Below are 27429 nucleotides of genomic sequence, written 5' to 3' on the forward strand. Positions count from 1 at the left end.
GATTCGGGAAGACTAAGGATAACAGAAAAGCTTTTCTTTTTTATGAGAATTATTAAGAGGAAATGGTTTGTAATTATTCCAATGATGTATATTTGTTGAAGTATAAAGGTAATATGTCTATATCTCTATCAGGAGAAAGGTTATAGTATTGGTATTGTAACTATCTTTTATGAAGCGGTTCATAAAGCATGCCCATGGATTTCATTACTTTATTACAGTTAATAACTGTATTCCTAAAATAAATACATTGTTCCTTAACTACTTCTTTTGGTATACATTTTAGTTCTTGAGAATTTTTAAGAATAAACCACTGCATTTGTACAGGATGGGGGCAAATGATGGGCAGACCATTTATTCAACCTACACTAAGCTTTGTCCATTTTTCAGAAACAAAGCTGGGTCCTGGGGAATCAGAAGTTGAAGACATACTCTTCCTTCAGCGAGCTGGTAGAGGACAAGGACCAGTGAACCGACATCTGCAGTTGACTGTAGTGGGCATTCTATGCCCAGGGCTCCAATGGGCCACAGAAGGGCATGCAATCCAGGCTGGAGACATGAGTGGTTAGGAGACACTTCTCCAGAGTAGGTGAAAGTTGATCTGCAGGGTATGTGGGAATCAGCCAAAGAAAAGGAGAAGGGCATTCTACGTAGAGGCTAGGAGGTATAGAAGAGAGCAGATACAGGAACTGGAAAAAGCTAAAACTGTTGATCAGTTGTGTCCAGAACCATTTGTGGTGATGGAAAAGTTTTATATCGGCGCTATTCAAAAAGTTAGCCACTCACTATGTGTGGCTGTCGAGCAGGTGAGGAACAGAAATTTTAATTTTCTTTCATTTTTAAAATTTAAGTAGCCACATGTGGCTAGTGGCTACTGTGTTTTTGAACCACTTTATTAAGGTGTGATTGACATACAAAAAGCTGTGCATAATTGATGTATACAGCTTGATAAGTTTGGAGATAAGTGTATAGCTGTGAACTCATCACCACAGTCTATGCCACAGACATATCAATCATCTCTAACAGTTTCCTCCTGCACTCTGTTATTCTTTTTTGTGTGTGATGAGAATGCTTAACATCAGATCTAGTGTGTATTGAACAGCACAGCTCCAGAAGAAATCTGCTGCTAGATCAGGTATGTTGCTTTTTTCTGGTGAGTTTCATTTTCATCCTGAAGGTGAGAAGGAGTCACTGCAAAATTTCAAAACAGAATAATTATATGCGTAGACTTAGGAGAAACATTACTTGCAAATTTGGAAGCAAAGTAATCTGGCGGTTTTTAACATGCATTCACTTTCCATAACCTTCTTAGAGAAGGTGACAAAAAAGAAGTGTATAAAACAAACATTGCCATAAAATTTATTTTTGGAAATGATCTGACAGTGGAAACTACATAACAATTAGCTCACCTACAAACCAATAAGTAAAAGATAGCCATCACATTAGGAAATTGAGTAGAAGGCATTAATGAACCATTCCCTAAGGCTCGCATACAAATGGCCAATTAAACATGTAAAACAGTGTTCAGCCTCACTAGTATTGGTACATTCTTTCTGGAGACAAGGTTGGCAGTATTTTAGCAAAAGACTTGAAAATGTTTAAGCCCTGTCAGCCAACTCTTCCATTTCTGGGAATTTGCCATAAGGAAGTAATTGGGATTTCTTGCAAAGATCTACGTACAAGGCTGTCTATGTCTCTATTACATACAACAGTGAAAAAAAAAAATGACAACAACCTAATTGTGGTTCCCAATAGATTTATTAACTAAATCATGATACATCTACACAACTGGACACTACGTAGCCATTAAACGTCACGTTGTATATGAATACTTACCTGCATGGAACAAATATCTGTTAATATATAAAAATATATTTTTTATATATTTTATATATTTTTATATATATTTTATATATTTTTGTATATATTTTATATATTTATATATATATTTTTATATATATTATATATATTATATATATATATAAATATATAATATAAAAAATATATTTTTTAGTGGAAAAACAACAAATCCCTATTAAAAATGTAAGATTTAAGTTGAATATAAAAAATTGTGTCAATAAAAAAAATACTTGAGGGGTATTCACCAAAATGTTGATGTTTATCACTTAGTAGTATGATTAAGGGCAATCTTTGTACTTTTCTTTATGTTTCTCTGTATTTTATAATTTTCTACAATGAAAATATATGGAATTTAAAACAGAAAAGCATTTTTTAAAAGTTGAGGTTGTTAATTATGTGGGTAGAGTTCAACTGTGACAGAAGCAATTGAAAGTATGTAATTGCCACAATTCTGCTATGCTAGATAAAATAGTAAAGTGGTGGTAGACACGTGCTTGTCTAGACTTGTGGACAGTAGAGGTTTTAGAGAGGCCAAGTGACTTTGTAGTCCTTTCCAGAGACTCTTCCCTGCTGTTGGTAGCAGCAGAAGTGCTTTAATTAATCAAGATAAAATGTTTTCAACTAGAGATAATTATGAACATGAAGATGATCTTGCAGACAAATATGTGGATGGTTTATAAAGAGCAGGGCTTTTCCTTTGTTAGGGTCTTCCTAATATTTTAACCCAGATGTATCAGGAAAAGACGAGAAGAAAGTGGCAAAGAAAGCTTTAACCAGAGACCAAATAACCAGAAACTTCAGTTAATCAGAAATTCTTCTGCCTTTGATTTTTAGGAGGAAATGGGAAATCACAAAAAAAGTGACTCTAAATTGAGGATTGCTCATCACCAACTTTCAGGACATTTCTCAAGGATTTATCAATTCAGACTAGTCTATAGGCTTCATACATGAATATTCACCATTCTATCCAATGAAAATAATTCCTAATGGTGAATCTGAATTTCCAGAAGGATTTTCGTTATCAACTAAAACAGATTAAATTACGTTCTATGTACTCTACTTACTACTCAGAAGGAAGGGAGGAAAGGAGGGAAGGAAGGAAGGAAGGGGGGAAGGGAGGGAGGGAGGGAGGAAGGAAGGAAGGAGGAATGAAGGGAGGGAGAGAGGGAGGGAGGGAAGACCATACAGATTGGGAAGACTGGATCTCATCCAAAGACTCACATGCTCTTGGTTTGGTCAGATACTTAGAGGGGAAAGAAGAAAAAATAATCTATTTCTAAAGTGACTTGGGTGGGTAATGGGGTTTGGGCTTAGAAGCAGAAATAGAGGTTAGTTAATGGACAGATGATGGGTCTCAGCATATTATTCTGTTGAGTTACTATTATGTGACCAAGCCTAGGTGGGGCAGGACTGGGTTATACGTGAGTCTCAGTATATAAGAGAAAAACAAGGACAGTATAAGAAGACTGTGAAGGAAAATACCTGTTTGTATTATTTTTAAGTACGTTTTCGATCATTTCAATCAGTAGATGCTATGGCAGTGTAAAACGAACGAGCAATTTCACATTTTTGAGAGGTCAACACAATAATCTAACCCTGCCTCAGGAGGCAACAGGGTTCATCCAGAAACGGCTAGATTCCTGGCTCCTGTGAGTACCTGGAATCCAGTTCCCTGTGCCCCAGTTGATGTTCTCACAAACACACACACACACACACACACACACCAGCACATGGCAAAAACAAATCAGGAGCAGACAGCTCCCTCTGTAGGACTGGTGTTCACCTCGCTTGGGTCCAGGCCTCCAGGGCCGTGGTTTCTGACTCCCTGCTTACGGAACTGCGTGTGCCCAGATCGTTGGTGCCCGCCTGAAGGAGACTGGCTGATCTGAGATTCCTGTTCTGTACATCCCAGGATTTTGACCCCAGCTAGGTTTGCTCCTTGAAACTTGATTTCCATTTGCAGAACTTTCCTGCCCAGCAGACCTCTCATTCCATGTTCTACTGGCTGCCGTGCCCAGTTGCTGAGTGTGTCTGGGGCAGGCAATCACACTTCAGGTGTGGCACCCATAGTGACGCTGCACGTACCTCAACCAGAGGCATGCACGTACCTTTACATCTGTGCTTCATGGGGTGGTGAGGAGGATCAAGTGACAACACACATCAGGCCGCTGGCAGGTCGTAGGTGACGTGGCTTCTCACAACTTAATGGTTTTCTCCCTCCCCTTTTTCCCAACTTATCTGTGGCTATAAATAGATGCCTTGGAGAATGGACAGGGTATAATATTTATGGAAGTTCCACGAATGTCAGAACTTGTAACCCCCAAGGCCTGGTGCTTAGCACATAGCTGATGTTCAATAAATATTTGTTGAATGAATGAATGTGAATACAGTATGTGATCATTCTTACCTTACATGGCTTCCTCAACACTGATCACCTGACATGAATTTCCAAATCCTGCCCCCGTGGATCTCTGCCTTTGCCTGAGGAGATGACTAGTATCTGCTCTTGGATGAATCATGTACTTAGCGTAAGGGCAGTTCGCTGGACATCAGTCCTCTTAAGCAAGCCTGTTGCCTGGTGGACCGCTCTGCTTCTGCTCAGTCCCTGTCTGCACAAGAAGACAGGCTGCGTTCTGTGCGGTCTCATAGCCCAGGTCCCGGCAGAGCATCTCAGTCAGGCAAAGTGAGGGTGGGGAGCTGACGGTGCCCTGTGTGTTTTGCTCCAGCCCCAGATTCCTTTCTGAAGAAGAGGAGACCCCTAACCTCAGGGCTAATTTATCCATTAGGCAGAGAGAGCCTAAGGCCCATGAAACCTTTTAGAGACCCACGAGAATGTTTTCATTTTCTTTTAAAATCAGAAGAAAATGAATATAAGGCATATGTGATAATGATTCCAGTCTGGATTCTATTCATCTCTACACCAACACACTCATAAAAGAAAATTCTTAATTTCTTTTTCATGGAGGAAGGGGCCTATGAAAATCATAGTGTGGCCTTGGGTGTTCCCGAGCAGAACAGCAGAGCTCTCCAACACTGTGCTGCCCCAGAGGGCTGCTTCCTCAGGCACCTTCCCAGAGAGAAGCAAGCTCTTCCCTGTGAAGGCACTGCAGCTTCCTAACCTCCCCAGCCTCTTAAAGAAGGCAAATCCTAGCACAGTGTACCCTGTCTCCTCACTCCAGGACCCAAAATAGGGGAAACAGCAGCATGACCTCCCTCTTCCAAAGAAGACAAACCCAGATGCGACCTCATCCCTTGACTCTCAAGTACAGAAACTCATCAGTGACTCCACCTCCTTTTCCCTCAAAAGTCAAGCTTACGCATGACCTCCCCTCCAATCTGGCAGGAAAGATCGGGCATGATGTCACCCCCGACGCCAGCCCACGCAACTCTCCCACCTGCCTGGCTGATGACACATTTTCACCCGGAGGATGGAGGACGGCTTCTCAGAAGTGCCTCTGCCTGAAGGTGTGGTTATCCGGCTGCCCGCTGCTTCCTCTCAGCCCTAGGGCAAGCCCCCCAGCCCAAAAGGCAGCCAGGAGTCAGTGAGGAGTCCCTGGTGGCTCAGCACGTGGCAGCAGACAGGAATTTATTCACCGCTCAACATCCAATATGGAGTTTTTAGGCAAGTCTGGAGGGCAAGATGAGCTGACTCACAATGAGAAACTGAAAAGCAAAAGGGGAAACCCAGGGCTGAGAAATTCCTAGAAAATTGCACAACCTTGGCCGGGAGGAGAAGGTTGGTGGAACTGACAGGGCTATGAGGCGGGGATGGCCTCAGACCTGCAGCAGCTCGCGGCCCTGCAAGCACTCAGGAACGCAGCCATCTGTCCGTCCGCGTTTCCTGCATGTCCTTCTGACCTCCTCTGCCTGCACTGCGTCCTCCTTGCGAAGAGAGAGAACAGCTGGCCCCTGTTGGATGGGGCAGCCCAGGTGTGAGTTGGGGCCTCGGCACCCAGTGAGTGATAGTATTTGAACCTGCAGCCAAGATTCAATACATGAGAAAGGAACAGGACAGGGAAGAAGTTACCCTTGTAAATAAAAGACTAGGCAGATGTCAATAGTGGGGGAGGCTGGCAGGGTGGGAATGGGGGCAGGGTGTGGGAACTCTCCGTACTTTCCGCTCAATTTTGCTGCAAACCTAAAACTGCTCTAAATAATAAAGTCTATTTTTTAAAATTGGCTGAGATTTTTTTGTTTTTGAAGTCTTAGTTCTATGGCCGTAGAACCCGAGCATCACGCAGAGAGGTCTGTTCTATCTCAAGAGGGAGACAAGGTAAGCAAGTCAGCTAAACCATCGTGATTGTAGGAGCCACAAGAAACGGAACATCTCCTCTTTCTCACGCTTTTGGCATAGCCGCTGCTGATATAATTCCTCAACTGTGTACAATTGCTTTGCATTCTACAGCTAGGAAGGAAGTTATAGCAAATGCTTCTGGGAGAGATAGACTCTGGCGGAAGAAGAGCGGGTAGATCTACTCTTGAGAAAAAGTTTTTATATTCTAAGCCTCAGTGTCATCTGTGAAATGAGGATAGCAGTATTATCTGTCTTACAGAGCTGTCACGCAGATCAGCTTTCAGTGTTGCCATCCGCCCTACTTAAAATAGCCACACTGTCTGCTCCCCAACGCTCACCGGCACTTCTTAGTACGCTTCCTCATTTTATTTTTCTACAATGCATTTATCATCACCTTTATCATATAGTTTCCTCTTTAAATTCTCTTTATCTCCCTTTGGAATGTAAATTCCATACAGAAGGGATTTTTTTTTTTTTTTTTTTTTTTGCGGTACACGGGCCTCTCACTGCTGTGGCCTCTCCCGTTGCAGAGCACACACTCCGGATGCGCAGGCTCAGCGGCCATGGCTCACGGGCCCAGCCGCTCCGCGGCATGTGGGATCTTCCCGGACCGGGGCATGAACCTGTGTCCCCTGCATCGGCAGGTGGACTCTCAACCACTGCGCCACCAGGGAAGCCCCAGAAGGGATTTTTGTCTGCTTTATTCCATATCCCCAGCACCTGGAACATCTTCTAATATATAATAAGTCCTATATAAATATTTATTGGATAATAGCATTCAATTTATGTAAAGTGCTCAGAACAATGCCTTGTACATGCCAAGTATGTAATACACATTAACTAACTATGATTATTTGTATTTTTCCACATTGCAAAAACGAGTAAAGAATTAGGAAGTTCCAGAGAGGATAGAAAGGGATGCAGATAAAAGAATTAGTAAGGATCCAGGAACAGAAGAACAGACTTCCTAAATGGCATAGTTTTACTTGGGGTTGGGTCTACAGATGCGGGTATGTGAATGGCTCCAGACCTGGACCCCTAAATAGCACAAAGTGCCCACCACGTAATGATGATTCATTGTGTCTACATCAGAAAGCCTCGAAAACAATGTACGTCTGCTCTTTAGCCAACTACTTTATCTCGTTTAGATTCTTAGAGCAGAATCTGCTGTGGGCCAGTTGTACTTTCCACTACAATTTTAATCACAAGCATTACATACTTTCAGTATTTCATTTGATGCTTAAAAGGAAATATGAAAACTTGTCCAAAACCAGCTCCAGTTAGCCATCCCATAATAGCACCACCAGGAGTGTGCCAGGCTATAAGGGCCAAAGCAAAAGCTCAGAGGGACATCAGAGCAAAAGGCTGGAAGTGCTAAAGCAGGTGGGTCTGAGCCATGACAGGCAGCAGGAAAGAAAGAAGCATCCTCAGTAGATACTAAGCTATCAGGTACTAAGCTATCCTGATAAGGCACATTCCTATTCTATGAGCTCACAGACTGTATGTAGCTAAAATCAGTCAACAGTCTGCCTCTCATCTTGACGGGAAGTTGGTTCTTTGAAAATGCGCTTCTATCGCCTCACTTCCTACAACACACACACACACACACCCCAAATCCTCCTCTATCAAGCTCAGTTTCTGATTGAAATGCGCTGCTGATCCTCAAAAAGATAAGGAGAAACTCTTCAAAATCATAATGAAGGTATCATTGTACCGATGCTTTGGGAGAACTTTCCTCCTCTCAGCTCTTACCTTCCTCACCTGGAGGTGCACTCAGGCTCCAGACAGGAAGGCCAGGAGCTGAGCTCATTGGATGAGGGCGATCTGTGAAGTCCAGGCGCACCACACTGGCTCGGCTTTCCCAAATGAAAAGAAAAAAAAAAAAAAAATGTGAGACAGCTACAGGCAGGTGACTCAAGGGGCGCAGCTACACATCCAGTGCCTTTGTGCAAACTGTAAAAATGTGCCTCCTTCAGGGCCCTGGATCGGAAACATTTTTTATCCCTCAAGGCTGAAGCACTTGTGAGCCCAATGAGAGAAGTAGGGCTATATTCCTGCTTGGCTGGACATTTTTGTGCAGGACAGAAACTGCATAAGTGCACCTGGTGGCTGGCTATGTGAGAAGGAGGTATTGGAGGGCTAGGGGTAATGAAAAACAAAATGCCTGACCCCTACTCTATGCACCCCAAGGATGAGACCCTTTTCCTTTGCAGCTGGAGTTTCATCTGTGCTTGGATCTCCCCGAGAAGACACTAACCTCCGAGTCTTTCGCCTCCATGCTGCCCCCAGCACTAACCCTGCTCGAGGCCTGTGGGATCAATACTTAAACCAGGCTGAACTAGGAAGAATGAACAAATAACTGAGAAGGCCATTTGGAGAGGGGCGATGTGGTGTCATGGAAAGTCTGCAGGATGTGGAAGCAGCTGGCCTGGCAGGCTGGCTTGATAAGTGTCCACTTGGTGAGGCAGAACTGCATTTCCCAGAGTTCCCTTCCCTGCACGTGTCCCATCAGAGTGGCCACAGGAGATATTCTTGTGGGAGATCTGAAGGGGAGAAGCAAAGCAATGGTCCTCTTGTAGCTCACACCTGTTGCCACTAATCTTCTGACTCACCTTGTTGGCCCCAAACAGGTGTCTTTTATTGTTGCTCTTGCCACCCCAGAGCTCTCCAGTGTGAAAGCAATTGCAGCTGCCACCCCACCTCCCCGCCCCCATTCCAAACTCTCTAGCTACAATCTCTTGAATTCTTAGCTGACAGCCAAATAAAACGACCCCATTCCAGTCAGCTGACCTCCCTCCCCTCCCAGGAAAAATGCCAGCATTTTCACAGGGGCTTTGAGGAAGAGGGCTTTTGCGCAAAGAAAGGATGGGAGCAGAGCTTGTAGGCACCAGACCAGGCTGGTAGGGGAGGTGTTTTGGGGTGTTTTCCTCCAAACCCCACCATGACTGGCATTACATACTCTATTTAGTTTCACGATAAAGGTGATTATTTATGACCTTATTAGCAAAGACTATAAATACCTCAGAGAAGGCCTCCACTGTTCAAGTTCTTTTCCAGTTTTAGGGACATGCCGGAATATGGAGCAGTTCAGACAAGGAGGTCGCTCAGCCCTCCCTGCTGTTTTGCCCTCTGCCCCATCCGCACCCTCCACTGCCGACGTCCGTGTCTACACCCTTCATCCCGCCACTCTCTCCCTTTCATCCTGCTGTGTTACTGCCCTGTCCTCCATCTGTCTTGCCAAAAATGAACAAAGGAGTATAAACTACCCTAGGATGGCTTGACACAGAAAAGATGTCTTTTCAAAATCCCAGAATGTCACGGTAAACTCGCTGAGAAACAGTATGATGGACTGTATCAGCTTTTCCAAACTCAGTCTCTGTGAAAAAAAACGTTGAACGCTTGACTCATTTGCTGACAATTTGGGACAGTTAAACAGGGGAGTAAGAAGAGAGAAAGAAGAAAGGAATAAATAAATGGTTTCTTTTTATCCATAGGTATCTGATTCAGGTGCCAAGGCTCACGAATCTTGGAATACAGTCAGCTACAATCATGGGTGATTCTCCAGATGAAGAGACCGAATACTGGCAAAACAAGAAGCAGATTTGGACCATCACATTCCTACTCTAATAGATGCTGAGAAATGGACGCAGGACAACCACCCCCAAGTTTCCTGGTACTGCCGCTGTCATTACAGAATCCTGGCTCCTTCAAGGTATCATCTCTTGCCCCTGCCAGAGAAAACCAGTCTTTAAAAGAAACTAAATCCAAGGTCACTTACTTCCACATAAAGAGAATATATTGTTGGCTGCCAAAATTCATCTTTCTAATGTACTCTTATCCAATAACTTAAGCCTGGTGCACTGGGCACAGTCCAACTTGGGTAATTCCATCCTCCCAACCAAATTCCCCCAAGGAGTTTGAACTGGACATGATATTCAATATTATTCTTCACTCCTTCAGCTATCCCCTCATTAATTAAACTAATGCTTTTCATTTCCAAAGCATGATGCAGATATGGGGATGGAATTTCTAAAACAGGATTATTCTTAAGAATTTAGTGATGAGAGGTTCCATTACATGAATTCAGTCAAGTTCTTTGGAAGTCAAATCTGGATTCATTTATTTAACAGATAGTTATTAAAGTATATGCCAAGTACTGTTCTCAACATTGTCGATGCAACAGGGCACAAGAAAAGGTTTCTACCCTCAAGAAATAAATATTAGAACAAGTATATGAGATGAAGTTGGAGTGAGGGGCAAGAATCAGACCATTTAAGCCATGATCTAGAGTTTGGATATTATTATAAGGACAGTTGGAGAGTATTGGTGGAGTGATGTGGTCAGATATGGGTTTTTTTTAAAAAATAAGATCACCATGGAGGAATCTCTGTGGGCCAGGGTCCTAGTCTTCTGCTATTTTCCACTGGAATTGAATTATTTGGGGGTCAACACAACTGTGGCCCTATTCTCCTCCCTGCAAGCCCTCAAACAGCATTGAATCTTGGTTCACTCAGAGGGCCAAAGAGCCATCAGCACATGGGCCATCAGCACTGCATCATTGCATGATGAATGCTGCTTCCCTCTTCCTCTCTATATCTGGCTGTATACTTCACAGGCTCCCTTTGGTCATATGGGACACCAGACAAAAGAAGGTAAATGAAGAAGCATTAGTTCATCTCCACTGCTCCAAGAGCCGCCCATGCTCTGCTGAAGGTAGTTCAGGGACAAAATCAAGGAGCAGAAACATCGATACATACATGTGGCTTATTGAATGGTGGCATTCTTAGATGAGCATTACCATTGAAAAGAACCATTTAAAACTTTCTAGTTATTGCCCATCCTGTGAACAGTGACATAAATGAGACAGTCATAGAATCTGGACATAGAAGGGGATATTAGTGGTCATCAAGTCCAACCTTTCACCTAGGTATAAGATTATATATTGAATCCTCCTAAATATCTTTTTGTTAGTTTAGATTTATCCTTCTATCCAGTTGAGATATTTTTGAATATTAATTCTCTTATCAGGCATGTTACCTAACCATCCATGTTTTATGACAGATATAAACTCAATAACACACTGTGGCAAAGACAGTTCTCACCAAATATGCCATGTACTCCCCTGCTTTTCCCAGACTCTTGTAATTGGGTTGGGGCCATGTGACTTCCTGTGGCCAATGGACTGTGAATGAAGGTGATGTCACTTCTGGGCCAAGTCATTTAAGAGCCAGTATGATTCTTTTATTCTTACGTTCCCCTGACACAGAGACCTTGTAGGCCACAAGTTCTAGATGTCATAACTACAGGGGGAGCTTACATGAATTCCATTAAAGACTCTACATCCAGCTACAAATTGAATTTATCACCCAAAGACATTAAAAAGAGTAAATTAAATGTCATTAAAATCCATCTACACTGAAGTCCCAGGGACCATGGTAGTTAATCCACTGAAGGTTTTTAAGCGTGGCTGTGATATAATCAGATTTGAATTTTAGAGATGTATCTAATGGGGAGCGAACTGGAGGGAACTGAGACCGGAAGTGGGAAGAACAGCTAAGAGGCTGGCTCAAGGGCATCTGGAAAGGGGGTGATGATTTTGGGAGCCACTATGAGCTGAAGAAAAGCACAGTTCTGTCAGAATCACTTCATTTCCACATTTGCCAGTGTTGCTAGACTAGCGTACCAGGGAAATGACCAAATCCATAGCCCTGAACCTGCTCTTGCGCACCACTCTGGCTGGTCCTGCCCATTCTCTCTCATCGGTCCTCTGGCCACTTGTACCCCTTTTGGTTTCCTTCACTGCCTTGAGGACTCTTTCCAAAGCTGGGCTTTTGCACAAGCTCCTTCTTATGTTTAGAATGCTTTCTTACTTTGTCCCCTTTTCCTGGCTAATTCCTCAAACTTTAAATTTCAATTTTCTCAGGGAGGCCTCCCCTGACCCCCTAAACCAAGTTAGATCCCCTCACTTAAACCATTTGCCCTTTGCTCTTCCCCTTTCAGGACATTCAATACCCCGGCAATCACTTCTTACAAAAGCACTTTCTCTCTTTTTGAGACTAAAAAAATTCTTTGAGGGCAAAAACCATGCCTGTTGTGTTTATCCCTGAGAACTTAGAACAGTGCAAAGTAGGTGTTCAAATAACATTTGTTGAATAGGATTATCTAATAATTTGTTCTGAAAATGTGTCAGAAGTAAGTGTGACGCTAAGTGGATTGCAGGTTTTAAATCTCCCCTTAACCCTCCTACACTGTTGGTGTGGGAATGTAAGTTGGTGCAGCCACTATGGAAAACAGTATGGGGGTTCCTCAAAAAACCTAAAAATAGAATTATCATATGATTCAGCAATCCCACTCCTGGGCATATATCCAGACAGAACTCTAATTCAAAAAGATACATGCACCCCTGTGTTCACAGCAGTGGTATTCACAATAGCCAAGACATGGAAATAACCCAAATGTCCATCAACAGAGGAATGCATAAAGAAGATGTGGTACATATATACAATGGAATATTACTCAGCCATAAAAAAAGAAAGAAAGAATGCCATTTGCAGCAACATGGATGGGACTAGAGATTATCATACTACGTGAAGTAAGTCAGAAAGAGAAACATAAATACCATATGATATCACATATATGTGGAATCTAAAATATGACACAAATGAAGCTACCTATGAAACAGAAAAAGACTCACAGAAATAGAGAACAGACATGTGGTGGCCAAGGGGGAGTGCGGGTGGGGGAGGGATGGACTGGGAGTTTGGGGTCAGCAGATGCAAACTATTATATACAGGATGGACAAACAACAAAGTCCTACTGTACAGCACAGGGAACTATATTCAATATCCTGTGATAAACAATAATGGGAAAGAGTATTAAAAAGAGTGTGGGGCTTCCCTGGTGGTGCAGTGGTTGAGAATCTGCCTGCCAATGCAGGGGACATGGGTTCGAGCTCTGGTCTGGGAAGATCTCACATGCCGCGGAGCAGCTAGCCCCGTGAGCCACAATTACTGAGCCTGTGCGTCTGGAGCCTGTGCTCCGCAACAAGAGAGGTCGCGATAGTGAGAGGCCCGTGCACCGCGATGAGGCGTGGCCCCCACTTGCCCCAACTAGAGAAAACCCATGCACAGAAATGAAGACCCAACACAGCAAAAATAAATTAATTAATTAATTAAAATTTTTTTTAAAAATGTGTGTGTGTGTGTATATATATATATATATATATCACTGAATCGCTTTTCTGTACAGCGGAAATTAACACAACATTATAAATCAACTATACTTCAATTAAAAAGAAAAATAATCTCCCCTTTTTGTTTTCGGCCCTTCTCCAGATTCTGGATGATTCCTCTTTCCTTAAGCTTCCTCAGAGATGACCTACAATAATTCTTTTCATTTTCTGGGGTTGTCATTGCTTCAGTGCAGGGATCTACAAACTACAGCCCAGCCCAATTCTGGCTAGCTGCCTGTTTTTATAAATAAAGTCTCATTAGAACACAGCCACACCTATTCATTTCCAAATTATCGGTGGCTGCTTTCACACTACAAAAGCAGACTTGAGTAATTGCAACCTAGACCACACGGCCCACGAAGCCTAAAATATCACATTTACAGAAAAAAATTTGCCAACCCCTAGTCTAGGGTAAATTTTTGAACTCATTTAAGACAGCTATGTGATTTCTTTCTGTCAGCTCATCTATATTTGGATGTTTCCTTTTGCCCATCTTTGAACTGCCTTTACAATTTCAGATGTATTCTTTCTATTAAAGAATTCAGAACAAAATAGACACCTGCCTATTATCATCTGCTGACATATATCCTCTGCCCCATGCAGTGTCTCTTCTACATTTGGTACTTTTTGTGATAAAGTTCATTTATTGAAAACAAAAATCACTTTCTCATTTTTTAAGTTACTCAATTAACATTTTCTTTTCTTTTCCAGTTTTATTGATACACTTGACATAGAACATTATATAAGTTTAAGGTACACAACACAATAATTGGATATATATATATGTAGTGAAATGATCACAGTAAGTTTAGTTACCATCCATCACCTCTGCCTCATTTGTTCTCCTTGCTCTACACCTGTGTAACAAAGTCCATTTTAACACCCTAAGTATTTTTGTAAGATGCATTTCACTCTCAGGTTTCTTTTGCGGGTTATATCTGTTCTCGATTATGTGCTCCTCTGCCCACGACCCTTTACGATAAGAACTCACCAAAGAGCTCTCTTTGCAGACACAATCATTCCTTTCTTCAGGATCACCTCCACTTGTGTTATCAGAATTTTTTTTGAAAGTTACTTATCTCTCAAGATTGGATCTCTTGATATAACTGTGAGTTTTTCTTTCTCTTTTTCAAAAATTTTCAAGTGTTATTTTGAGTTTTGAAAGCATGTCAGAAGGAGCCAAGATGTCCTTCCTGAGCAATTTTGGGCTCTCAGATGATTCCCACTCACCTTCTACTATCCTCCATCCAGTTCCCACCTGGTCAGTATCATGGGTTGAATTCTTTCTCCCCCAAAAAAGATGTGCTGAAGCCCTAAGCCCCAGTACCTGAGAATGTAATATTTTTTGGAAATAAGGTCTTTATAGAGAAAATCAAGTTAAAATGAGGTCATATGGGACTTCCTTGGAGGTCCAGTGGTTGGGACTCCATGCTCTCAATGCAGGGGGCAAGGGTTCCGCTGGTCGGGGAGCTAAGATCCCACACACCGCATGCTGCGGCCAAAAAAAAAGGAGGTCATAATCTATAATGATGGCATCTTTAACTCCAATAAAGAGGAGAAGTTTGGACCCAGAGACAGACACACAACAGAGAGAACACTACGTGAACATGAAAGCAGAGATGGGGCGATATATCACAAGCCCATGAACACCAAAGATTGGGAGCAAAGCACCAGGATCAAGGAAGAGGCATGAGACAGAGTCTTCCTCCCAGGCCTCAGGAGGAACCAAGCCTGTCCACACCTTGATCGTAGACTTCTAGCCTCCAGAACCGTTAGACAACAAATTTCTACTGTGTTAAGTCACCCAGTTGGTGCGAATTTGTTACAGCAGCCCTAGCAAACGAATACAGTCAGAATCAGTCCAGAGATGTGAGAGTTTGCAGGCTGATTCCAACGTGAGCTCCACCTCATTTCCCCTGGTTCTGCTGACTCTAGCTCCTCCCATCAGAGCCTGTGGTCATCCCAGTAAAGATCTTCAGATTGAAGGTTAACCTCCAGATATGTTCATCTCAGTAACTCCAAGATGGGGCCTCAGATCTGACTTTCATGAAGCCATAGAGGTAATCCTGAGGCATGAGAAGCAGGGAGGGCCTAACTCACTTTGTATAGTTTAGTCTCCTTCCTGGCCCCAGGGCCTTAGCACAACACTCGAGAACTGACAGACCCACATCTGCTGCTAACCTCAGCCAGGATCCAGGGCCCCCAGTGGGCTCCTGTGCTGCCTGGTGTCCCCAGGTGCCCCTTCCCTGAACAGATCTAGGTGGGGGCCTGCTCTTCCCTCACACCTTTGCCAGTCCTTCCCCTCTCCAGGCCCTAGTCCAGTGACAGATCTCCCAAATTATTATCCTTCATTCATATGGGGGGAAACTGAGGCACATAAAGGTTACGACCCTTGTCCAGGATCACAGAGCTAAGTGGCGCTCCTGGGACTTGAACTTGGGCAGTCTGCCTCCAGAGCTGCTCTTTTCTCCCACCCTTTCTCACAAGGATAAGAAGTTTGCCCACCATGCCGGGCAGCTTTGTAACAGGTTTCCTATCAACCATCACCCTACCTACCTGCTTCAAGCAGATGGTCACCAGCAAGCCCCTCTTCTAGAGAAATCCTAGAATACCCTTGGGGATGAGTCAAACAAAGGGAGGGAGTGCTAAGGGTGGGCAGGGGTCAAGGGCTCCAGCCCTGATCCTGTCCCACTAAGCGAGTCTTTCTCAGAAAAGCAGAAAGACCAACAGATTACTAATGTCAGTCATTTAAGGACACATCCCCTGTCCAGTGAAGCAGCCCAAGGTGCGCTTCAGGGGAAAGTCTGGGTGGATGGGACTCAGTTGACCCTCAGCCCATCTGTCCTTCACTCAGTTGACTATCTGCCCTCACCTGCCCCAGTTTCTCTTCCGCTTGACTCAGCCAGCTTCACGAGCCACAAGAATAATCTCCTTGCTATTGGCCTACAGTTTTTCAGACTTTATCAGGCAGCCTCTATAACCGGGTATAGCTCAAGTCTTAGGGACAGAACACCTAGACACGGCTCCACCATCCTTCCCCCACCTCTAAGGATTCAGGATGGTCCTGACAGGCAGCCTGCAAGGAAAATGATTCCTGGCTGGAATTAAATAATAGAAAGCTTCTAGAAATCTAGATTTGACACTGATAACTGAAAGATTTAAGGCATGAGCCATAAGACTGGTTAGGAAAGACTCTACTCCATTCCCAGGCATCTGAACCTGCTGTGATGTAAGTCTGACCTAGCTTTGGACAAATGTGCCCTTGAACTGGCAGGATATACCTTCATACTTAAGGGACTGTTAATCAGCACAATATGGCAGCTAATATGTAAAACGAATGGTGAAAAGGAAAAAGGCAATAAGTTCCTCACTAAATGAAAGAGATACAAACCTGAGAAACGCAATCTGGCACTGATTGAAAGTAAATTACCAGCTGATCAGACAGCTGTAAATACAGGGAGAGAAGCCTCAACAGGCAGCAGGATTTTATAAGGAAGAGGGAAATTAGAGAGGGCACAGGAGGCGCTGAGCAGAGACAGTGCTTGGCAAAGAGCAATGGTGGCAGCTCTGTCCTGCCAAGATTACAAAAGCAGGAAGGGAGTTATAGGAAGTGCTCTGTAGATGGAGCCTACTTGAAAGGGTAGCACCCCAGCTCCCACTCTCCGAGCCCCACCTGCGTGGTGAGCCTGAAGGGGTTAAACAGTCAAATCCATTTCCGGGAGCAGCTAGGAGGGCTGTTTGTTATTGCAAACACAGGAAGTATCAAGGATCTCAGTTCAGAGGGGGAAAACCTGTTTTAGCTTATACTCAATGTGAAAGCGTCTCACTTCCTACCAAAAAGCCAAGGACTTAAAAACCACTCTCAAACGTAAAATAGATAGCTAGCGGGAAGCAGCCGCACAGCACAGGGAGGTCAGCTCGGTGCTTTGTGACCACCTGGAGGGGTGGGATAGGGAGGGTGGGAGGGAGGGAGATGCAAGAGGGAAGAGATATGGGGACATATGTATATGTATAACCGATTCACTTTGTTATAAAGCAGAAACCGACACACCATTGTAAAGCAATTATACTCCAATAAAGATGTTAAAAAAAAAAAAAATCACTCTCATCCCTGTAGCCTACAGGGACAGAGTCCATGCAGACCTCAGCGGGAGATACCATCCCCCAAATAGCAGCTGGGCCAGTTTCTGCAGAGAGCAGAACTGAAAGAAACAGCCCCTGCAAACTGAGAACTCTCTGCAATCAGCAGAAGGAGCTTGGGGCAAGGAAGGACAGAGTAGTGTCACTAGAAACTCAGGACCCTCTGTGCATCCCAACAGAGACTCCCTCTTCCTTGGGCAAGTAAGGAGAGAGAGTGTGGTGAGCCTAGGAAGAGGTGACTGATTGGGCAGAAATGGTGGGGGAAGAGGATGACTGTGGTTTTTGCTCTGGTGATGGAAGTGAATGTAGCAAAGAAAAGAAGTGATGGCTTAGTCCCGTGGGTGTTATTGTTTCCATAGCCCCAGGCCCTGCCCCACAGCTTGTAGTCCCAAGCAAGGCAGCTGTGTGCTCTCACGGTCCAAGGAGAGAAAATAGAGAGGACATAGATGCTTGGTTAGCTCAGCAACACTCCACCCTTGTCTCCTTTGGGTTCCAGCCCTCAGGCCCTGGACATGCCTGTCACCATGAGTGAGCTCTTGGGGGACAATGGACCCAATGACCACATCAGCTACAGTTTGCATCCAAAAAGAACCATTCCAATAGAACATGGCAGAGGACATACGAGAGGATGGGTAAGCAATATAGAATAAAGATAATGGGGGAAGGAGTGGGGAAAGAGGTCTTCGAGTTCGGATAAAGTCATTTCTTTAGCCAGATCTAAAGCTGTCATTAATTCCCTAAGATAGAGGCATTTTAAGTTACAACATACCTGATGCCACTTGAAGCTTATTGTGTTGATACCACATTTAAATATTAACTGATATAATTAACTGTTCAGTTAACTGGATACAGTTCTCATTTCACATGTAAGGTTAGTCATTCTCAACAAATCTTTTGATTGCCTCTATAAAATTCAGAGTTAAAGAACCCCTTAAAGCATCTGCGGATGCCCCAAAACCGTCATCCGTAGTCATTCCCACAATCTGAGGGCAAATTTTGAATAAGTTGTCATTCTTATCAAATGCTTCCCTAGCAATGCTTGCAGCTATGTGATGTGGTGCCCATCACAGAGCCAGTATAAATCATATCACGAAAGGAGCACACATTGCTTAGCCCAGCCCAGAAAGACATCAGAGATTTTTGTTGAACTAGTTTGGGGCCAACTTTTGGATGAGGACAGAAGGGGAACTGAGATTGCTTCATCTGGTGTTAACTAAAATGAAGGTTAACATGCCAAGTATCTGGGTCACTGCCTAAAAATAAGACAACAGATTGGAGAACTAAAGTTGTGACTAGGAGGATGTGTTAACACTGAAGAAAAGGGTGTAAAGACAGGAGGATCTGATGCTGAGAGCTGGTTCCCTCATGGATAAGAAGTATGAAGAAAACACAAGAGGAGACAAGAGCAGTGAGGGGAGGTTGGAAGGCCTTCAACAAAGCTTCCCTTTAGTGCACCACCACGACTTCTTCCCCTGCCCTCAGAACAGCTCCTGATGGTGCTGGTAGGAGGTTTACTTCCAATAATCCCTCAAGTCCACTCAATCTTCCTTCTCTGGCAAAGTAGAGAGGAGGATCAATTTTGCGGAAGGAAACACTTGGTTCTCACAGACTCAAGAAGTATAACCCACTTCTCTTCAGACATCTCTATTCTGTTTTCCTAAGACAATATATGAATTAAGCTACAATGGGCCCTGAAGAAGCCAATTGAAAGCATTGAGTCTGTTGAGGAGGAAGAAATCTTCCCTCTACCCTTCTAGGTTCTTCTGGCTGGTCTAAGAATTAAAGTGACATGAGACAGATTAACAAGAGAAAAACTTAATTTCATATGTATGGGAACCCCACCTACATGGCAGGGTCAGAAACCTCACGTACTTTAAGAGGTTCGAAGACAGAAAGATAAAATGAGGTATGTATGTCATCCTGAGCTAAGGAATGGGATAGGGGCCTGGTGCTTCCAAGGACAGGAAGGTCATTCAAAGGACAATAGGAAGAAGAGCAGATGTTTGGTAATTAGATATTTGCTCTGCCTCACAGATGGCGCCACGTCAATAAAATTTATCTCTGGTAATGACTCTTTTCTGGGGAACATCCCCAATTTAAATTCTTCTAGGTAGCTAAGGGAGGGGTAGTGGTTTCTCTTGAACTACCAGGGTCTCAATTGCCTTGAGCACAAAATGATTCACATAAAAGTGACACATTTCGGGGAAGCTCATTCTGAACACTTACTAGTCTGCTTAGCTTCCAGGATTCTAGGATAGAACACCGTTTACTAGCAAATCTTATACCAACTACAGCCCCCCAACTTTTCCACATAGAGTTTCTTCTCTGTAACCAAAACAATAGATTGTATTGCCTGGAAGTAAAAATATAACTTTAACCAGGTAAGACTTTAGAGCTGCTTTTTAAAAATCTTCTGCTGCAAGAAAAAAAATAGTCCCATTTTAAAACTGATCGATATTAATGCAATTCCTATCTAAATCTCAGCAAGTTTCCTTATGGGCCTAGATGAGTTTCTTCTAAAATTTATATAGGAAAGAAAAAGAGAAAGGCCCTAGAATAGCCAAAGCAATTTTGAAAAACAAGAATAAAGTGGGAGAATCACTCTTCTCAATGTTAGGGTCTGATATATAACTGCAGTATGGAGACAATGTATTGCTAGTGGAAGGAAGAGGCACATACATCAGTGGAACAGAATAGAGAATCCAGATATAGATCCACACAAATATCCCCCATTAATTTTTGACAAAGGAGTAAAAGCGATCCATTGGAGGAGAAATAGCCTTTTCAGTAAGCAGTGCAGGAGCGATTGGGCTTAAACCTCACACCTTATACAAAATTAACTCAAAATTGATCATGGTCTTAAATATAAACCCAAAACTATAAGACTTCTAGAAAAGAACACAGGAGAATATCTTCTTGACCTAGGACTAGGCAGAATTTTTAGACTTGACACCAAAGAATGATCCATAATAGGAAAAATGTATAAATTGGACTTAATAAAAATTTTAAATTTTGTTCTGCGAAAGATCCTATAAAAAGAATGAAAAGACAAATTATGGCCTGGGAAAAAATATATCTGACAAAGGCTTTGGGTCTAGAATATATGTAGAACTCTCAAAACTCAACATTTTAAAAAAAAAAGGTACATCCTTCAGCACCATGTTTTTTTGTTGTTGTTTTGTTTTGTTTTAATTAATTTATTAATTTATTTATTTTTGGCTGTGTTGGATCTTCACTGCTGCGTGCGGGCCTTCTCTAGCTAGCTACGGTGAGCAGGGGCTACTCTTCATTGCGGTGCATGGGCTTCTCACTGCGGTGGCTTCTCTTCTTGTGGAGCACAGGCTCTAGGAGCATGGGCTTCAGTAGCTGTGGCAGGTGGGCTCAGTAGTTGTGGCTCGTGGGCTCAGTAGTTGTGGCTTGCGGGCTCAGTAGTTGTGGCTCGTGGGCTCAGTAGTTGTGGCTCGTGGGCTCAGTAGTTGTGGCTCGTGAGCTCTAGAGTGCAGGCTCAGTAGTTGTGGCACATGAGCTTAGTTGCTCTGCAGCATGTGGGATCTTCCCAGACCAGGGCTCAAACCTGTGTCCCCTGCATTGGCAGGCGGATTCTTAACCACTGGGCCACCAGGGAAGCCCCAGCATCATGTTTTACAGCATATGTTCTGTGGACCACCTGACTTTGGATCTTGGGGTAGGGAGTAACAGGGGAGAGCTTGGTAAAATGCAAATTCCTGAGCCTGATTCTATAGATTTGGACAGGGCCTGAGAAAGCTGCATTTAAAGCAATCTCTTCAGGAGATTTTTTTTTTCTTACTATAATTTGAGAATTGCCACTGCTGTTCGTTCTAGCAAACTATAAAGGAAGAATCACATTAGAAAGAAAACCGCCTGGGACTGGGCCACTTGTGCCCTGAAGAGGCCAAACAAAGAACAGGGAATATTTGAAGACAAACAACGAACAGGAGGTGTTATGAATAATTTCTAAGAAGCAGCGAGCTCTCTAGGTTTATTAGGGTGTGAATGAAATGATGATGTATACCCTCCCAGTCACCCCTTCCTCACCACCACACACACACTCAAGTGTACAAGTGTGAGGAGAACTTGCCGTGTATGGAGAGATTTGGAAAAATGTCTCGTAGTCCCGCTCAAGGGGCCTGGTATCCCCTGAGACATGTTCACAAGGCTTGTGAGGGCCCAGGAGAGACCTTGTTCTCTGAAGGCAGGGCCGGCACTTTGGCAACCTGGGGGACACTCATCCCCCAGCTGAACCCGTGTCTTTGAAGCCCATGGGAGTTGGGCCTGTGGGAAACCCACGGACAGGGCCCCCAGCTATTGCTGACGAGTGAAAACTCGCCTGTGGGGTGGGGGTCTGACGTCACCTTCTACCACCGTTTTTCCCACCCACTTGCACATAAGCACATACGCAGGTCTAGAAATTAAGGAGCAATCGACTTCTCAGCAATCGACTAAATAGTCTGCGCTTCTGCCTTTACCATTCTGCTTCCAACCCTCCACAGGGAGCCTAAGGACAAAACAACATGACTAGGTGCAGACACAGGTCAAAGCCAGGGCCATCTAAGCAGCTGGTGAGTAAGAAGGCTGTGACCACATCTCTGGGAAATGTGGACAGGGGCCAGCTTGACAAAGAGAAGGAGAAAACCGCCCAGGGGAGGGTGACGTGGGTAACTGTCAGCCCATCAGAAAGTGAAGTGGCACTTAGTAAGAGCAAGACCAGCCGGAAGAGATGCTGGGGTCACGCACTTAACTGCACCGAAGGGCAGGAAGGATCCACCCGCCTGACCCAGGCACCTGGCCTTCTGAGACGGCCTTGCCTGCGCAAGGAGACTGCTGGGTGGCCTCCCAGCCCCCTGTACAACCCTGGTCCCTGCGTTTTCCATCCTTTGCTCATGTGTGGCTATTGTCTGCCCTCTTTGTCAAAACTGATAGCAGCTAATTAGTGCTGAAGCCCAGACTCCAGCTTACTTCCATTCATCTCATTATTTGTCTCTCTTTTGGGCTAAAGCCAAGCAACGGACATTAACATTCCGCCTGCAGGGCAGGCACACACGCAAGCACGCTCACAGGCACCCACTCTCACAAGCATACACACACGTACACTCACATATCTGCACCCACATGTGTACACACATGCACACACCTACTCACTTATATACACACACGCATGCATATGCATCCACACGTGTACACACTCACACACACTTCAAACCTGGGATAAGGAGAGGAACATAACAACTGCTGGCCCAGTTGAGAGACCACGGCAGGCAGGGATTCAGAATCTCTGGAGCCTCAGGCCCCTGGGGCCAGGACAAGCCAAGGGCTGCGGCCCAGCCGGGGTTTTGTAGGCAGCTGTTTCCTCCTCCCCGCCTCCAGGTCCCGAAGAGCCTGCGCTCTGTAATTCATCGCTACATCTTAGGCCCAGTTTCCAGCCATTGTCAATCGAGTGGGAGACCTTCCAAGTTTCTGTGTCAATGGAGATCAACTGCTCTAAACCCCAGCTCCCCCGAAGCATTCTGGGGCCAGCCTAGCTTGGATTTTAAACAGCAGAGCTGCCCTCCCTGGGTGCAAGCAGACGAGGCCGGGTAGCCCTCTAGTGGCCATGGCCGATGTGGCAATAGTCTTTGAGGGCCCAGGGACTCTGTGCCGAGGCTAGTCAGCTCTCCTGGAAGACACAGGAAGGAAGCACAGTAATACAATGTTTAGAGCCTACCTCCTCCCTCTCCATCGCCCTCAAATCCCCCTGGGCACCAAGTCCTATCAGTCTGCCCTTCCCAACAGCTCTCCCGTGCCTCCAGCCCAGCTGTGGCCTCATCACTCAGGCTGAATCATGCTGCAGTAGTCTCTTCCCTGGATTCTCTGCCTCCGTCGCTCGTGTCTAATTCTTTACACACCTTGCTGCCAAATTCTTTTTCCAGACGTTCACTGTTACCTTCTGTGTTCTGTGTTTGAGAGTCTTCCTCGCCTCCCCATTGTCTAAAGCGCTGATCCTCAAAAGGGAGATGCCCTTCCTGGAGAGGCATCTCACCCTCTCAGGACAGGTGAGTAGCAAGTCCACACGGAGGCTGGCGACGTGGATGTTCTTCCCCCAAACCGTGCTCATACTGAACCACTTACTGAGGAGCAGTTCCTCCAGGTGTCCTATCCCTCAAATGTAGAGAAGTGGCGAAAAGATGGAGAATCACAAGTCCTCCGGGTATAAAGTTCCAACATCTCAGCCCCCCATAATCTGGCCTCGACTTTCCTTTCTAGCCTTAAGCTACAGCATAATGTCAAGGTGAAGAATTAGAATCAGACTATCTGGGTTAGAGCCCCAAGTCTACAACTTATTAGCTTTGTAACTGTATAGAAGGATCTAAATTCTTTGTTTCTTTACGAAGCTGTTGAGGAGCTATTTAAGTGAGATAGCCCGTGTATCAGACTTAGCCCAGTGCTTGGCACATAGTCAGTGTTCAATTACCGCTCACCTGTTAACAAGCCAACTGGTTCACTTACAGGGCCCGCACATGCCTTGCACTTTTTAACTCTGCACTTTGGCTCTTGACACTCGATTTGTCTGGAATGTCCTCTCCCTCCTCTCTAATACCAAGACTCCACTGTTCTCCCAAACCCAGCTCAAATCTCCTCACCTGCTTAGGTACGGATATAATAGTATTGGACCTGTCAACCTCACACAATATGTACTGTAAGAGGAAACTTATATACTTTGCAACGGTTCACCATATACATAAATATACATATGGATGTTTAATAGATAAGTATGATATTTTTATTGTCTGTACAACCATTTTGAAAAGTTAAATAAATCCTTGTAATGCATACTCTTGTGTTACTGGAATCAGTTATTTAAAATTCTTTTACATTTTACTTGTCTCCTTAACCAGATTATAAATGCCATGAGGATAAGACCTCTGTTTTATACTTATATTCTCCATAGACCATTTCTAACATAATACCTTCACTATATTAGCTACTTAGTAAACACTGCCTTCATTTAATTAATGAGTGACGGCATCTTTAGGAATAATATTAATGTATGTTCTTATACCTTGAGGCAATTTTCCATTCATCATCTCATGATGATTGTCTAACTTCTACAACATCCCTGAAAGAAAAGCAAAGCTTAGGCCTCTTTCATAAGGAATTCCTTCTTGGCCACAAAATCCTGCAAGCAAGTTTTGTTATTTATATTTAAGTTACATCACAATAACACAGTCTCCAAACGTAAAGATATCTGGGTCTAGAAGGGCAGGGGGTAAATTTTTTTTAAGTATGCTTATGCCGTGTTTATTCACAACTAAAATGCTGGTACAGCCACTTTAGAAAACAGTTTGGCGGTTTCTTATAAAGTTAAACAAACAGGGCTTCCCTGGTGGCGCAGTGGTTGAGAGTCCACCTGCCGATGCAGGGGACACGGGTTCGTGTCCCGGTCTGGGAGGATCCCACATGCCACGGAGCGGCTGGGCCCGTGAGCCATGGCCGCTGAGCCTGCGCATCCGGAGCCTGTGCTCCGCAACGGGAGAGGCCACAACAGTGAGAGGTCCACATACCGCAAAAAAAAAAAAAAAAGTTAAACAAACAATAAGAATATGAACCAACAAACCCAGCCTAGGTTGTTTGTTTGTTTGTTTGCTTTGCGGTACACGGGCAATGGTGTATGGTGTCATTAATTAATTCAATATAAAGATACTGATCACCTATTATGTATAAGGCACTGTATAAGGCACTGAGTGGGCTAGGCAGAAAGGAAACCAGAAACAGGTGATAAAGCAGTTTTAAGAGCTTTGAAATCTGCTAGAGCTAAGACTGAACCCCTGGACTATCTCTTATGAAATGTGTGTTCTTAGGGGTGTTGCTTAATGTCTTCGAGCTTTAGTTTATGAGGATAATAAAACAGAGAGCAGGGACATAGTAAGAGGCTGAAAATGATTATTATTATTATCATAGCCTTGCTAATACTAAAGCTGGTGATGCCAAGAATAACAATGGCTCTACCTTCAAAATATATCCAGAAGGTGACCAGTTTTGACATCTTTGTCACCATCTGGTCCAGGCCACTGTCACCTCCTGCAACAGCTTACTGCTCCCACCCTACAGTCTATTCTCAACCCAGCAGTCAGAACAATCTCTTCAAAATGTAAGTCAGTTATGTCACTCATCTGCTCAAAACCCTGTTGTGACTCCCCATTTCACTCAGAGTAAAAGCCCAAGTCCTCCCTATTCCTACAAGACCCTGCCGGCTCTGGCTCTATCCGCCTCGCTTATATTACCTTCTACTGCTTTCCCCCTCACTCACTTGGCTTCTTCCACATTGACCCGTTGCTTTGACTTGCAGGCACCAGGCATTTATTTATAGCCTTTGCACTTGCTCTTCCCTCTGTCCAGGACATTTTCCATATGCCTGCATTGATCACTCCCTTACCTCCTTTGTGACTTTTCTTGAACATCACCTTCTCAAAAAGGAAAGAAAAAGAAAAAAGAAAGCTTATCCTAACCACTGTATTTAAAATTTCAAACTGCCCCACTTCCCCCAGTGCTAACAATCCCCTTTATCTTGCCCAACTTTTCCTCTTACCACCTTCTATATAATGAAACCAAACAAACACTGGTAGATGGTTCTCTCATCAATTGCTGTGGGAGTGTAACCTGGTATAACCACTTTGGAAATCTTTTAAAGATTTAAAGAGTATCTACTAAAGCTAAAAATACCCTGTGCTACTCCTGGATATAAATCCAACAGAAAGGAGGGCTTTCCAAAAGACACACATTAAGAACATTAATAGCAACTTTATTCAGAATATCTCCAAACTAGAAACAACCCAAATATCTATCTACAGTACAATGGGTAAATAAATTGTGATATTTTCAAATAATGGAATAATACACAGTAATAAAAAAATGAATTACTGATACCCTTTCCAACATGAATGAATTGCAAGCCTAATATTGAGCAGGAGAAGTCAGAAACAAAAGAGAACATTTTATATGATTTAATTCGTTTGAAGTTCAAGAAAGGCAAGGACTTTAATGATAGAGGTCAAATAGAGCTACTTATTTCCCCAATGGGGAGGTAACCTAATCTCTCTGAAAATAATAATAAAAATATTCATCTTGCAGGGCTGGGCTAGTTGCAGATAACATATATCTAACAGCTAGCGCCCATTCCTGGCACAGAGTATTGACTAAATAACTGATAGTTTGTATTCATGTTACGTTCTCAATTCATGTTAGTTTAATAATTATTAAGCAAAGGATAGTTTTATGATACTCAACACAAAAGTTCCAACTGCATGTAACATTAATTTTCTCCAAATAGAAATTCCCATTTTCTTCCTACTAGAATCCATATTTTTGTTCAGGGAAACCATATGTTCAGCCCAGAAAGATGAAGCATGACTAAGCCAAACATGGAACTCCCATGACCCTTTGCCAGACACCCACTTTCCCAATTCCCTCTTCTCCCAGAGGTGCCCATGTGCCCAGTTTTGGCCAATGAGACCTAAAGAGGAATTCTGATGGGAAACTCTTTAGAAAGATTTTTCCTCTTTGCTAAAAGGAGAAACGCACACACTCTCTCTCGCTGTCCCCTGTTTTCTGCCTTTGGATGAATGATTCATGGAGCTGTGACAACCATATTTTGACCATGAGAATCACAGAGACAATGACCCAGAGTCCCAAATAGCAGAATTATAAGGTCACCTATCTTCAGATTTTTTAGTCTAAGAGTTAATTAAGCATCTTGATTATTTAAGCCGCTGTTAGTTTATTCTGTTACTTCCAGCTGAAATCATTCCTGACTATTCCCTTATAAAGGGTACAAAAGAGAGTCCTTAAACCGATCATCAAGGCATCTTCCCACGCTCTCTTTAATTTTCCCAGTGTCTGAGCACAACCCACC

At 43.7% G+C, this 27429-nt stretch overlaps 1 long non-coding RNA gene across 1 annotated transcript in view; it reads right to left on the minus strand.

The window, feature by feature from the left end:
* Positions 1 to 988: 988 nt before the first annotated feature.
* Positions 989 to 27429, minus strand: part of LOC307177299 — a 40302-nt gene continuing 13861 nt past the window's right edge. Inside the window, exons 2-3 of the long non-coding RNA XR_013825017.1 lie at positions 7904 to 8007; positions 989 to 1188 (exon numbers count right to left, since the gene is read on the minus strand). This is a non-coding gene — a long non-coding RNA (uncharacterized lncRNA). The remainder of the gene's footprint in view (positions 1189 to 7903; positions 8008 to 27429) is intronic.

This window comes from Stenella coeruleoalba (genome assembly GCF_951394435.1).
Source record: "Stenella coeruleoalba genome assembly, chromosome: 1".
NCBI classification, from domain to species: Eukaryota; Metazoa; Chordata; class Mammalia; order Artiodactyla; family Delphinidae; genus Stenella; species Stenella coeruleoalba.